This window comes from Trichechus manatus, unplaced genomic scaffold (assembly GCF_000243295.1).
Source record: "Trichechus manatus latirostris isolate Lorelei unplaced genomic scaffold, TriManLat1.0 scaffold00051, whole genome shotgun sequence".
Classification (NCBI taxonomy): Eukaryota; Metazoa; Chordata; class Mammalia; order Sirenia; family Trichechidae; genus Trichechus; species Trichechus manatus.
Genome location: NW_004443987.1, coordinates 6,135,785 through 6,149,987, shown reverse-complemented (window position 1 = coordinate 6,149,987; position 14,203 = coordinate 6,135,785). Strand labels below are relative to the sequence as shown.

General features: G+C 35.4%; 1 protein-coding gene across 4 annotated transcripts in view; it reads left to right on the top strand.

The window, feature by feature from the left end:
- Positions 1 to 14,203, top strand: part of DIAPH2 (diaphanous related formin 2) — a 1,008,160-nt gene that overhangs the window by 428,942 nt on the left and 565,015 nt on the right. The gene's annotated exons all lie outside the window — the stretch shown is intronic.

Here is a 14,203-nt window from a genome sequence, read left to right as displayed (position 1 = left end):
TAATGGAACATAAAGCATTAAAAATATAATTAGGATATTATTTTTTAGCCAAATCATGGAATTTTACTTTTGCATATGTCCCATTGATGTGATCCAGTTGTGAGATGATTTCAAACCTGTATGTGGTAGACTAATTTTAATTAATAAGTTTAATTTAAAAAAAAAGTCTGTAAGGTGAAGAAGTAGCAAATATTTATTTTCCCTATAGTAAACAATGCATTGCTACCTTACCTTAAAAAAAAAAAAAGTTGCCATATAAATTGCAATTCATGATGACCCCTTGTGTGTCAGAGTAGAACTGTGCTCCACAGGGTTTTAAATGGCTGATTTTTCAGAAATAGATCACCAGGCCTTTCTTCTGAGATGCCTCTGGTTAAATTCAAACTGCCAACCTTTTGGTTAGCAGCTGAGTATGTTAACCATTTGCACTAGTCAAGTACTCTACTATCTTACCTAATGACCATATATTCATGCTCTAGTTGAGTTCTGTCAGTGACTCAATAAAATATTAAGCAGAATTAGGCAAGGAGTTTTAGTGAAAAATAGAATCTGTTTCCACCTCAAAAAAAGTTACAGATTAATAGTAGCTTTAATGATCCATTATGGTGTGCTATGTTGTTTTTGTATGCTGTCGAATCTATTCCAACTCATAGCTACCCTATATGACAGAGTATAACTGCCCTATATGGTTATCTAGCTTGTGATGTTTACAAACTCATAGTGACTCTATAGGTCAGAGAAGAACTGCCTCCTAGGGTTTCCAAGGAATGGCTGATGGAGTCAAACTGCTGACCTTTTGGTTAGCACTTGTAGCACTAAACCACTGCTCCACCTGGGCTCTTATATAGGATTGCTGTGAGTCGGAATCGACTTGACGGCAATGAGTTTGGTTTTTGGTTTTTAACCTTTACGGAAGCAGATCTCCACATCTTTCCTGCCACAGAGCAGCTGGTGGGTTCTAACCACCGACCTTTCAGTTAGCAGCTGAGCACTTAACATTGTGCCACCAGGGCTCCTTATGGGGTGCTGTAGATGGACATAATTCTTCTTGAATTTATTTGTATTTTCAATTTTAAAAATTATAGGGTTTCCTAGAGTTTACCCTGTGTCTGAGTAATTCTTTGATAGGGAAAAAAAGAACATTATTGTATTTGGGAAATAATAAGGTCCTATATATTCAATGTATTTTTTTACCTGCTCTATTTTCTGAAATCATTCATATTTAATACCTTTCCTTCTCCTAAGCATGTGAATTTCTTCTCTTCCCTCTTGAATTGCTTGATAATTGACTTTAATATAAATAGCATCTACTGAGCCACAGCAAAAGGAACCTAGTTCACACTCTTAGATACTTTTTATTAGACTGAGGACATTGAGTCCTTAGTATATGCAAGGCACTGTGCAGGGAGACCTATTTCTTTAAAAGTTGTTTGAATTACTGATGTTTCCAGTGCAGCTGGTAGTAGAGTCCTTTTCCTCCCCACCGACCTGTGGTAGACTAGCTTGTCAGATGCATTACTCATTAGGTTGCTAAGGCATAAAGTCGGAACTTTAGGTTCATAGCAAAATGACATTTGACTTTTTTTCTTCTTTTCATTATCAGCACCATACATGGTAGTGAAAACAGATATACTTTATCTATCTCTTTCAAAATATACTATTTCCAAAATCTCATATTTCTAATTCTCATGTTTTCTCTAAAATAGATGTTAGAATTGATGGCATACATTTTACCCCTTTATTATGACGGTGATAATCAAATGGTTGCTTTTTGAAACATTTTCTTGATGTGTCCAAACAAGTTTTTGTTGTTGTTGTTAATTAGTACTTCCTTTTGATTCATCTTTTCCTTTTATTGACTCTTGCTTTATGAATAATCATGTATTTTCACTTGGTTCATTAAGTAGTAGTAACATAATTATGAGTATATTAAAATAATTTCTTCTAGATCGACCCTGTCTATAGGTTATATCAACAATTTACGTATAATTGAACCATGTTGTTTTATTTTTTCCTCTGGAAAGGAAATACTCTTACTACTAACGTTGAAACTGAAGTCATTTTTGGAGTTTATTCAAATGTGTCAGTTTTGTGAAACCATACAAAGATGTTCACTTAGCTTAAGGGAACAGAAGAACTTTGTTATGCTCTTTGAGTCTTACAGTAAACTAGATCATTACCTGAGGATCCTATTTAATATGTCCATATAATTTAGATTTTTTGTAGTCCTTTTTCTTTGGATTTGTTTCATCTTTGGAAACTTGGCATTTATTTCTATTTTATTGTTTATACTGTCTCGATGATTATCTGTATATTAATTACTTTCGGTAATATTACTTGCTGAATTTAAAACAAATTTTGTGGAATATTATGTTTTGAGTTTTCGATTATGTGGAGTAGAGATAGCATGGTTTGTAGGTTTACAGAATGAATTTTTTTTTTAAGTATGGAAGTTCCATAAATTCCTAAGACACTTGAGCAGTGCAGATCAGCATGAATCTAATCCTCAAGATGTACTCACATTCCCACTTCTCCATCCTCGTCACCAGCCACCTCTGCAACACTTTCTGTCTCTGACTCTAACGACCTGGAGGTAGGTCAGAGCTCACAAGTTAAAAGGACACTGTCCTTCAGACATCCAAGCAGGCACATCCTAGCTGCAAGTTTGGGGAGCCCACACAACACCCCAGTCTTCTGACCCGCTGACCACAAATTTGGTGCTGCTTTCCCACTACACATTCAGGAGGCCAGCCGCAAGCTCGCGAGCCCACACAACACGCCTACTTTCTGACCTGTTGGTTCCTACTACCCCCTTTGGGTTTGATAATTTGCTGGAACAACTCACAGAACTCACAGAGAGTATACCATACTTCTAACTGTAGATTTATTAAAACGAAAAAGATAACAAATGAAGAGACACATAGGGCCATGTCTGGGGTGGTTCCCGAAATGGAGCTTTAATGTCCCAAGGGATTTGTTACCTTCCCAGAGCTGGTGTTCTTGTCAGCCAGGAAGCTCTGAGCCTTTGTATTCAGGGCTTTTATTGGTCAATCCTGCTTGGTAGGCTAAATCATACCTCCTGAGGCTAGTTGATGTTGGCCTCCAGGTGAGTCTTTTCTGGTCTGGCCAGCCCCCACGCACTAGCACAAATCCTCAGGTGTGGCCTGGAAGTCCCAGACCAAGGTCCCCCAGTTATTCTCAGGGTTATTTCTCTGGAGCCAAGGACAAAGACCACCTTACTTAGGGTAAAACTAGGTCCTTTACCCCACACTCTGTATTTAGTTTTGGTCTTATATAGTACCCAGAATAATATGAATGTTAAATATAATTTTATGTACATTTTTATTATTGATTTAAAGAGACTTTAAATTTCAAAAGCAAAACATTGTAATTAAGGTGATATCAAAGACTGATTAGAATATTTAAGTCATTAAAATTTTAATTCTTAATTGTTCAATCACCCTTGCCAGGTCTGTTAACTTTTATGATACAGAGAGGGTAGAAATTTAGCAGAGACATTTATTTTCTTTTAAGAACAAGGCTGTTCAATTTACTTTTTTTTTCCAGGTGGTACTGGGAATATGTGAATAGATCACACAGCTGCTGGCTTGGTGGGATTCGGATTGGGGGGTATGTTTAAGGAGATATTTGTAGAATCTGGAATTTGAGTTATTTTCAAATATTGTTAGAGAAACAGATATCTATTACACACACACACACACACACACACACACACACCCACACACCCACACCCACACACACCCACACACACACACCCACACACCCACACACACACCCACACCCTTTGAATTAGATGGACATTCCTATTAAGTAACTGAATATGTTTTTTAAGGATTATTTGGGATTTCTATAATTAGCTAGAGAGTTTAACTACCTGTGAGAAGGAAAATGAAAATTTTAACCAGCCTCATTTTCAAGGCTTATTTCAGTGGTAGAATCATGCATCTGAGCTAAAGAAATTTTCCCATTTGATCTGAGGTAAGACAACCTATGAAGAAATTGGGTCAGCCTGATTGTTTTAAAAATTTATATTAGCTTGTTTGGTTAAATATAAAAGCTGAAAATGAGAGATCTGTGATGTTCATGACTCAGCTTATAGGGCCTTCAATATAGTAGTTACTGCATATGGGTGCTTATTAGTTCCAATTTATGTGTAAATTCAAGGAATATTTATTGAGCACCTATTGCATGAAAATTACTTTGCTAAATATTGTGAGGTGTACAGAGATGAGGAAATTAGACCTGGACTTTTACATCTAGGAACTTAACGTTTAAGAATAAGACATGTATGTGACTAATAAGAATATAGTAACATATAAAAGTCCTATAAGTGAGATAGAGATGAAGCAATACTGGTTTTGAAGGGATGAGGGAAGGAAAGACAAAGTGAAGGCATCATGGAGGAGAAGGTAATTTAATAGAGCCTTTTAAGAATGTGTGTGATTCAGGCATTTAATAATGTGGCCAAGGGAAGAAAGTTGTTTTTAGTAGAATATATTGTATGTTGAAAAATACTGGAGCTTATGATGCCATTTCCTCCCATGTAACAGCAGGTATATAATATACGGTTAGACTATAGGGTTCATGCTGGAGATGGAGAGGTGGTAACTTCAGGGAAAATGGCAGAAAATGGTGTTAGAATGGTATGTTTACTAGATTATGAGGATCCTTAAATCCTAGACTAAGAAACATAGACTTTATTTGATAACAAATTTGGAAGCATTAAGGGATTTTAGAAGACTGACATGAATAGAGTTATATTTAGGAAATTTAATGGAGCAGTATAAGGTAAGAGGGAGTGAGGGCCTGAATCAGGATGGTGCCACTGGGAATGAGGAGAAGAAGAATAAGAACATAATTGCTGAATTAGCATCTCTAGGACTAGGGAATCTGTTGTTGTGCAGCAGAGTATAGGAAGGAGTTAAACATAACTCTGGAATTTCAAGATTATATGACCAGGAAAATGGTGATACTTTTAATACAATTAGAAAAGGGAAAGTAAGAGGAAAAACAAGTTCAAAGGAAGATGATGAATGGTTTTAGAGACTATGAGATTGGGTTGCTGGTTAGCACCATCTAAGAAGAAATTTCCAGCAGACTTGAAAGGGCCAGTCTAGTCTTGAGAGTGCGTATACCTGAGAGTGAATTGCTGGGTTGTAGGGTATGCACATCATCAACAAAACTAGTGTTATTATTGTTTCATTAAGTCAATATTAGTTTAGATTTGTCCTCGTCTTTGCTGCTTTCTTTGCTCAACATGCCTTCATATATTTTAGACCTTTCTTTTGAGATAATTTTCCTTCATTGAAATACATCCTTTAAATTTCCTTTAGTGAGGGTATGTTGATGCATATTTTCAGGTTTTGTTTTTCTGAAGATTTCCTTTTTTTTTTTTTTTTTTTTTAACCTTCTTTTAGAAAAATATTTTCCCTGGATATACGATTCTAGGTCACTGTATTATGTTCTCTGAGCAGATTGATGATACCATTCCCCACTTTCTTGCTTTCATTGTTGCTGTTAAGTTAGCTCTCAATCTATATTTGTATAGTTTTATACTATTTTTTTTTCTGTGTATTTGCTTTTGAGATCATCTTTTTATCTTTGGTGTTAAACACTTTTGCTACACTGTATTTAGGTGTGGATATCTTTTCATTTTTCCTACTTGGGATTCTTTAAGCCTCCTGAATCTGTGTAGTTGTGTCTTTCTTCAATATTGGAAAATTCTTAGCCATTAACTCCTCACATAATTGCCTCTGGCCTAGTCTTCCTTTTCTGATCTTCCAGAATTCAGATTATATGCAAATTGCACCTTCTCTCTCTATGTTCTATTTCTCTTAATCTGTGTTTCATATTTTCCATCCATTTATCTCTTAGTGATACATTTTAGAAAAGTCCTTCAGCTATATCTTTTACTTAATGAATCTCTCTTAAGCTATGTCTAATTTGCTGGTAAACCTACCCTCTGAGTGTTCTTTTTTTTAATTTTAATTTTTACCTTATAAAAATTTCTATAAATTCTATTTGATTCTTTTCAGATCTGCTTATTCATTTTAATAGTATCTTGTACTTTAGTCATATTTTCAATACCTTTTGTTTCTTTAAACATGTTAAACAATTTTATTTGTTGTACATTTATCTGTAGGAATATTTTAAGACCTATTGTGATTATTGATATCCTTTAGAGGAGATATACTTTTTTAAAAGACTATTAAGGTAGCATGGATTCAGGTACAAGAGGAGAACTTTTGGCTGGTATGTTTCAGAGAAGATTTTTACTTTCTTCACTGAACACCAAAATTTGATATGGGCAGTTTTATACTCAGGCCCCTTGTGAGATAGACAGGTTTATTTTTAGTTTACTCTTAAACTGAGGTGTACTCCTCTGGGGTTTAGGGGCCATTTCATATTACTCTTTCTACCTTGATCAGGCCCTGGGCTTGGTTTTCATCCCTTCATACTTGAGGCCTTGCAAACTGAAATTCTAGTTCATCTGGGTTTAGTAAATTCACTCAAGGTCAAAGCTGGCTCTACTGATGTTTACCTCTCCGAGTTCCTCTTTGACTTAGTTTTTGGCTCTAGATATTCCTTACTTTTCTTGCTAGATTATCTGTACATTTTGAATAACTTTTAAAATATTCATCATATTTAGTTTTTTCCAGTGGGAGGATATATCAGGATATATATTCTACCATACTCAAAAATGGAAGTTTAGATGACTCATTTTTATGTGGACATGTGACATTCTTAAAATGACTTTATTCCTATGTCACAGCTTCTAAAATGTGAGATATTGGTACTTGAATACAGAAATAATGGTTCCCAGTCTTTTTTGATCCAATTTTGCTACTTATTACTACTCTTGTTTTTTTAGAATTGGTAAAGGCATTCTTAAACACATCTATTGAGGAATGAGACTGATTCAGGTGATTTTGTAGAAAAGAACTATGTTCTGCCAGGCATTGTAATTTCCATTCCCTTTCTCTCACACTTTTCCCCCTCTCAGTTCACAAAATAAGTTTGGAAAAGGAAAAGTCCAAGAAAAAATCAATACTGTGTACACAGGGCATTATCTTATAAATGGGCCCTTAATAATGAATACATGTGTCCTTCTGTGAGTATGCGTGTGGTTTATGATTTTTCGGCTTAAAACTGGAGGGCACTGAGCAAGAGCTTTCTGAATGCAATTGCTTCAGGCTCTAGGAGCACTCACAAAGGCTCTGCTTATCATGTAGTATGACTTGACACTGAAGGATTTTGCCATAGGAAAATTTGTCCTAGTTGTTATCTGCCTGCAATAATGGGTTTTACGTGGGAAACACATATGCCAGCTGTTAATTTTCATGCTAGTAATGGGAATAGAAAACATAAATAAGTCATAGGATGATCATTATCAAATTTAGAAAGCCACAATAAATGCAATTTAGTTACACCAATAAGGGTTGATATCCAATAACCATAGAAACACTATCTTTGAATATGTTAAATTAGAATGCATTCTAATTTCCAAAATATAAAATTTAAGAATCTTTACAGTCTAGCAATGTAGTACTTTAATTCAATATGCATTTTTTTTCAGTGCCTATTATGTGCCAAATTGGTAGTAGTGTCTGGAGATGCAAAGATGGTTAAGATATGGTTGATGGCTTTAAGGAGCTCACACTTATTACAGAAGATGGATAGTATAAACTAATTGTAAGGCAGTATATTAAGTGTTACATCCATGATAGGAACAAATAGCTGTAGAGGCTCAGAGAATGGAGTAATTAATTTTGTTTGGAAAAGTCCAGGAGGACATCCCAGAGATGATCATATTTTAGCCTGGCCAGATGTTACCAGCCTGAGAAGGAGTGGGATGTAAAGCATTTTCAGCAAAGGCATAGAGGCTTGGAATTTCCTGAATTTTTCCAGGAATGGTGAGTACTCTGGTGCAGTTGAAACATTGGGGTCCCTGGGGCTATTATGTTAATTTGGAGCCAGATTATGAAAGGTCCTAGATGCTCTGCTTATTGCTTAAGCTTCATTTTATAGATAGTGAGAAAAAAATAAAGATAAGTAATAACATCAGAACATTTCTAAAAGATAACCCCATTAATGAATGTGTAGAAGAAATTGGAGTAGTAGTAGTTAAAGTGAAGGGGAGAAAAAACGCAAAAAATCCAGGAGACTACTATAAATAAATTCATAGCTCTTCTATATATCTTAATACATTGTTATAGCTATTCATTTGTTCCTTGAGACAGACATTGTACGTTAATCATTCTTGCATTCACGTTGCATTCCATAGTGCATGTTACATTTGTAGAGTAAATGAATTAATGAATGGATGGTCTGAGCAAGAAATGTTGAGGGCTTCAAACAAGACATTGGGAACGGAGGCAGAATTTGTGTGTGACAGGGGTAAGGGTATGGGTGACTTAGGGAGAGTGAGGAGTCAAAGGTGACTTAGAAGTCTCTTACTTGTATGGTATATATTGGGTTATATGCTCTTAGGGAATAGACAAAACAATTTTCAGGTAACTGCGGGATGTGTTCACATTGGATCGTTTGTATATGAAGGGCCTCTAGAAGAGGTAAGCTATTGGATTTATGGGTCTGCAGCTGAGGGAAAAGGCCTGGGCTGGAGATACAGATTTAAGAATCATAAACTCATAGCTTAATGATCAAAGTCATGGGAGTGGACCACTCAGGGCAAGAATATAAAGTAAAAAGACTAGTGCACTGGGACTTGGAAGTCACTAAGATTTAACGAGTACGTAGAAGAAGAAAATATAATTAAAAATACTAAAAGACCAATCAGAAACATAGGACTGAGAATCGGGGAAGTGTCCAGTCTTTGAAGTCATTGAGGAGAAAGTTTCAAGAACAAACTGTGTTGATAATGTAATGTATTCTGTAATTTCAAGTATGGATGTGTATGTATATATAGGTATATATTAACATATGTGAAATAATTTCATACCTCAAACCAGGAGGACAATTTCTAGGAAGGAGTGATGAGAACAAAGAGTAAACACTTCTTGATTCGTTTCTCATCTAATAGAACTGTGCTCTCATTTTTCAAGTAATCCTCTTGAAGTGTTTTTTTTCCTTCTCTTCATTCTGTGTAGTTTATGCATTTCAGTTTCATTGATTAAATGCTTTAAAAGGTTTTAATGTGGCCGAGTATTGAGGATGCAACTTAATGTAAGAGCCTTTATGTGGTTGTAAACTCTAGCATTTAATAACTGCTGAAAATGCAGTGTCTTCTCCCTTATTGTATTTGACAGGTTTTTTGTTATTATTTTGATACTCTTTATTTTGCCAAGAGGAAACTCATTCCCAAAGTTATTTTATGCCAGGGAAATTTCGTTCCACTTTGTATGGAAGACTAGATTTTATATTCTCTTTTGAGTGTGCATTTTTACTGTGGATTATACATCACTGGAATCACTTAAGCAAAATTCATACAAATATTCTTCACTTTAAAACTGATAATGACCATATGCATTAAAAGACTAGTGCAGAAAACTGCCAGTGAATAATTCTCCTTGCCTTTGGGAAACAGGAAAGTCATTGCATCATGCTTGTATTACTGTCAGACATATCAGTGGATATACTCATTGATTTCTGCTCTCTGTTAAACCAGATTTTTTTCTTTGTTTCCTTAGTAATGAAATTTGATATGTCTAGAATGGTTATCTATATATTTACAGAACCTCATTTCTTTGTATAGCCCCCTCTGTTAGACTGCACATAGTACAGTATTGGGATAATGACTATTAGGGGGACACTGAATGAGATTTATCATTTACAAACGTGCCTGTTAAGTACCAGTCACTCTGCTTTGTGTTATATATATGTTTGTTCATTTAATGAAATGATAGGTAAACATGCTGAGAGAGACAGCTTGTTGTGGTGGAATGAATATAAATTTGAAGGCTATATTGATCTGATTTGAATCCCTGATTTGTTACTCATTAGGTAGTCAAAGTTACTTCACTGCTGTGATCCTGTTTTTGTATAGTGAAAATGGGATACTAACCTTAAAGAGTTATTATGAAAATTGATGGATGAAGATATATAAGTCACCCATTAAATAGGAGGCAATATTATAATAATCAACATAATCAATAATATTGATACTAAAAAGGGAATTAAGTGTTTACTTGGGGTGCTATTACTAAATAATAATTCATGTATGTCATACAGAGACATGGGAGGATATAGGAATCCCCTTTTATATAAAACTTAAAAATTTAATTGAAACGTTTATTTGGCAATCATGTTGGATATTGTAGCTTTCTTAAGGTTGATGACTGTTTCTTGGAACTCTTTCACTTCCTAGGGTAACACCTTGACCCTACTAGGAACTTAACTATTTCTTTAATTTTATTGCACTGAAATTGTTTGAGCCAGCATGCTTTTGTTACTAACTTGACCCAGAAAGTTTTATTCTTTCATTAGAATATTTTCTTTCAATGAGACTACAAATGCAGTCAGTAAGTTGAAAAAGCCACCTGTTGGCTTGCTGGCAGACCAGCTAGCTGCTCCATCTATACTTGGTGTGGAGGGAAGCTCTATTAACTGCCATTACGTCTGCATATTGTCAGATTTCACATATTTGTGACACCATAGGTAATTGGGTGGTAGCCAGTTTATTTCCTCCAGCTAATATTGTAGATACATACTTCATACTTTATCGTAGTGCTGGTTTAAACAGAATTAAATAGTGTTCTAATCTTCAACAGTAGTTTGTTATCCAGTAACTTTTTGTATTCCACTAAAAATGGCATAGGCTGTTGCTCTGTGGCATTCACCAGTGAATATACTGGTTTTGTTCATTCGTTGACTCATAGATGGAGTTGTCATGTTTCTTTACCAGAGATGTTGACAGGGCCTTGTTGCTAGTGCTTGTCGTATAAATGTTTGGTTCTCTAAACAATAATTTCCGGCCTATTTCTGTTGGTAGTGCTACATGCTACTTATCTCTTGCTATGACATTGGAAAGTGCTACTTTGTCATCAGTAAAAAGAAGGTATGGTATTTGTTTACTGTCAGTGTGGACTCTTTTCCTGGTTGATTTTGTTAAAGAGCAATTCTAGGGAGCTTTGGGCCATTGTATCACCTTGTTTCATTCCATTATACATATTGATGCAACATGGATCGCTGAATAGTATAATTTCTTTTGCACAGTTTCTATTGATCTTTTCCAGTAAATCTTTGTATGGTGGGTTTGGTCTGAAATCATTTTGGACATAAAAGCTGTTCTTGAATTTGACAATCAGGTGTCTTCTTGTAATAGGCAAACTTATACAAAGCTGTGATTCAGTCACATTGTTAATGTCTTCTTTGCTTTATAAATATAGTTATTTTTCCTACTAAACTTCTGAAGTGAGTGTTCTTACTGTTTACATTCACCTCTACCTCACTTCCTATAACATGGCTTTTGTCATCATTGCTGTCTTGAAATTGCTTTCTAAGGTCTGAAATGGCCCATTTCTTCTGGTGTTTTTTTCAGGACTATGCTTGATTTTCTTGCTACAGTTGACACTGTTGATTACATTCCCTTATTAAAACATTTTCCTTTTCACTTTTGGAACAGTGTACTCTCCTGTTTCTTACACATTTCTGACTATTCTTTTTGTCCTTGTAATTGGCTGTTCTTTCATCACTAGTCTCAAGACTTTGGGCTTCCTCCAGGGTCTAATCTTCTGTCCTCAGTGCTTTTTCACTGACTGTTCAATCCATGCTTAGAATGTAGTGAAATCCTTTTTTTTTTTTTTTTTTTTTAAATGAGATTTTATGGTGTTTAAAGTGAAAGTTTACACAGCAGATTAGGTCCCCATTTAACAATTGCTACTCAAATTATTCAGCGATATTGGTTATATTTTTCCACAATGTGTCATCATTTCATTTATTCTGTTCTGATTGTACCATTTCCAGTGCTCTAGTTTCCCAGACCCTTTACCTTCTCATCTTTGGTTTTGAGTAATTATTGACCCTTTGGTCTCATATGGATAATTTTTTTGAAAGGAGCTCATAACTCACAGGTGATATTCTTTATTTTATGAGGCAGTCTGTTATTTAGCTAAAAGGTGACCTCAAGGGATAATTTTGCTTTAAGGTTTAAAGAGTCTCTAAGGGTGATAGTCTCAGGGAATCTTCTATTCTCAACCGGTCCAGTAAATCTGGACTTTTTTAAGAATTTGAGTTCTGTTCCACCTTTTTATCCCATTCTATTAGGATCCATCTATTGTGGCCCTGATCAGAACAGTTGGTAGTAGTATCCAAGCACCATCTAGTTCTTCTGGTCTCAGGGTAGATGATGCCGTGGTTCATGTAAATTATTCCTGTAGATTACTTTCTTCTCTGAGTCTGGTTTCCTTCTTCCGCTTTTCTTCTGGACCAGTAAAGATCAATAGTTGTATCTTAGATGGCTACTTGCAAGCTTTTAAGATCCCAAACACTAGTCACCACATTGGGATTTAGAACAAAGACTTTATGAACTATATTATGCCAGTTGACAAAGTTGTCTCCCGAGGCTATGGTCCTAAGCCTTTAAACTCAGAAAACCAATTTCGTGAGGTGTTTAGTTACATCTAAGAAGTACTTGTAACTGTGTTCCCTCTGTGGTTTATCATGTATATGGACGTACATGCATGTATACATATACCTGTATGTACTTATGCCTATAAATACATCTATCTGTGCACACATGTACCTACATATTCATACCCATATACATATATGCCCATATACATATTTGTGTAACCACACACATATTTTCTGGTTGGTGTTGTTGCAAAATTATATTTATCATATCGTTTACCAAAAATGTCCTCTCTCTTGTGCACCTCTTAGTGACATAATTTACCTTGGTCTAGCTGTGTTACTTCACCCACTTTTGAAGCTACCTTTCCCATCACCAAAAATAACAAGTGTCTACTATATTGAGAGTTCTTCCCCTACCCCCTACCCATCCCTGGTAACCACCAATGAGTGTATGATTACACTTTTATAAGAAGACAAGAATAGAAAAAGTGTGATTGTACAATATTAGTCCTTTTGTTATTGACTTAGTTCTCTCAGCATAAGGTCCTCCAGATTCATCCACGTTATGTTTTGAGGACTCATCATTATTTTTTATGGCTGTGTAATATTCCATTGTATGTATGTACTACATTTTGTTTATCCATTCATCTGTTGATGTGCGCTTAGGATGTTTCCATATTTTTAAACTTTAGTTAAATCTTGAAGACAGGAATATCAAATTCACATTTATATTCATGCACCCTCATTTTTTCTCTACTCTAATATTTCACATATTTTATTCACATAATATTTCTTGAGTATCTATTATTCTAGATACTATGAAACCCTGGTGGCGTAGTCGTTAAGAGTTCAGCTGTTAACCAAAAGGTCAGCAGTTCGATTCCACCAGGCACTACTTGGAAACCCTGTGGGGCAGTCCTACTCTGTTCTATATGGTCGCTATGAGTTGAAATTGACTCTACAGGAAAGGGTTTGCTTTTGGTTTATGGTAGGTGGGATGGATTTGGGAGATAAAGTTGTACCAAGCATGTTCTTTTCCCTGTGAGCTTGTAACTTAGGTAAAGCAACGAGATACATATATGAGCATCATTTATACTTAATACTTATCAGTGATGTAGGCAGGTGAAGAATGTAGTAGTAATTGGAGTTTTCATAGAGAAAATGACACTTTTTGGGGGTCTTAATGGATAGATAACGATCTGACAGCAAAGACATTAAGAGAGGTGAGCCCAAAATATTTTGCAGGTGTTCGTGAATCCTGTCTTACCTTTTCAATCTTTAGCTAGACTTCTCCTAGGTAGACAATAGGAAAAAAAATCACTGAGAATTAGAGCCTATAGTCTTTTCATTAAGGAGCTCTGATGGCAGAATGGTTAAGCATTTGGCTGCTAACTGAAAGCTCAATGATTGGGACCTACCAACTGCTCTGCAGGAGGAAAGACTTAGCGATCTGCTCACATGAAGACTACAGCCTAAGAAACCCTATGGGGCAGTTCTACTCTGTCATATAGAGTCACTATAAGTCAAAATCGACTTGATTACACAGAACAACAGCAACAACTTTTCCATCTATATTAGATACGCGGAATAACAGTGTGTGTAATATAGCATGCCGTATCCATATCTCACCCATTTTATATATATATATATA